This window comes from Mandrillus leucophaeus, unplaced genomic scaffold, assembly GCF_000951045.1.
Source record: "Mandrillus leucophaeus isolate KB7577 unplaced genomic scaffold, Mleu.le_1.0 Scaffold1143, whole genome shotgun sequence".
NCBI classification, from domain to species: domain Eukaryota; kingdom Metazoa; phylum Chordata; class Mammalia; order Primates; family Cercopithecidae; genus Mandrillus; species Mandrillus leucophaeus.
Genome location: NW_012099688.1, coordinates 1 through 1,051, shown reverse-complemented (window position 1 = coordinate 1,051; position 1,051 = coordinate 1).

The window sequence follows — 1,051 nt, the reverse complement described above, 5'->3', positions numbered from 1 at the left end:
GGTTTAAAATGTTGCTTTGAGGATTCTCCATCCTGTATAAGAAGAATGACTTTCTTCAGATTATAATCATTATTAAAGCTGTATGTACCCTTTACTTAAAAACTATTAACAGTTTTTCATGTTGCACTGGTAATTTTGAACTTGGAATTGCTGGGTGAGAATTCCAGGAACCACAGAGTATTGATTTTTGCTGCCAAAATGCTATTGAGGCCGATGTTCCTGTGTTCCCTTGGCTGCTTCTGGCTGAAGGGGAGAGGTGTGGACTGAAGCTTGGGCACTCATGTGTGTCCCCTCCCCAGTCCCCAGCCCCGTGGGGCCAGCCTCATTAGACAGCCATAGATGAGCCTGGAACTTGACTGTCACTAGTGACTTGATCCTGGTGTAAAATGCATACTCGGGATAAGGTCACTCAGGTATTCTATTTCTTGGCCACAACTCCCATAGATGCCAATGTTTTGATAGCCTCGGTTTCTCAACGATGTCCTTTGTTTACAGTGCTACACTTCATACAAGTCAAGAAGTACTTGAGTTAGAAGAAACTTCTTATTCAGGTTTGAGTAAGCATTTTACTTCCATGTGTACTTTTAAATAATCCATACCTTGAAGAAGTTGGCCAGTGACATTATATACATGCTGATCTGGTTGTTCTTTTCATTCCTTGGGTCAGCTTCAGGGTCTTGGATGTTAAAGAGGAGAGGGAGAACTGTTAATGTTTTGGGTCATCATTTGTGACCAAGGCCAGACTTTGCCCATTTTAGGTTATCCAGGACTCAAGGTAGCCATCTGGATCATAAGAAGGTCCTGCAGTTGAGATAAAATGACCCAAGTGTATTTTCCACAAATTTTGATCCTCTGTAATATTTCTTTTTCCTTCCCTAGTGTGTGTAGATGAAGGCATGGAATGCAGTTCCGCTTTCTCCCCAGAGTTGATCTTTTTGTGATTGCTTTCCCGTCTTTAGTATTCTGTTGTGTCTAGAGAACTGATTTTTTCCTACATATGCAGATTGTACATTTGTAAGTGAAAATGTCAATACATTAAAGCATTAACCTT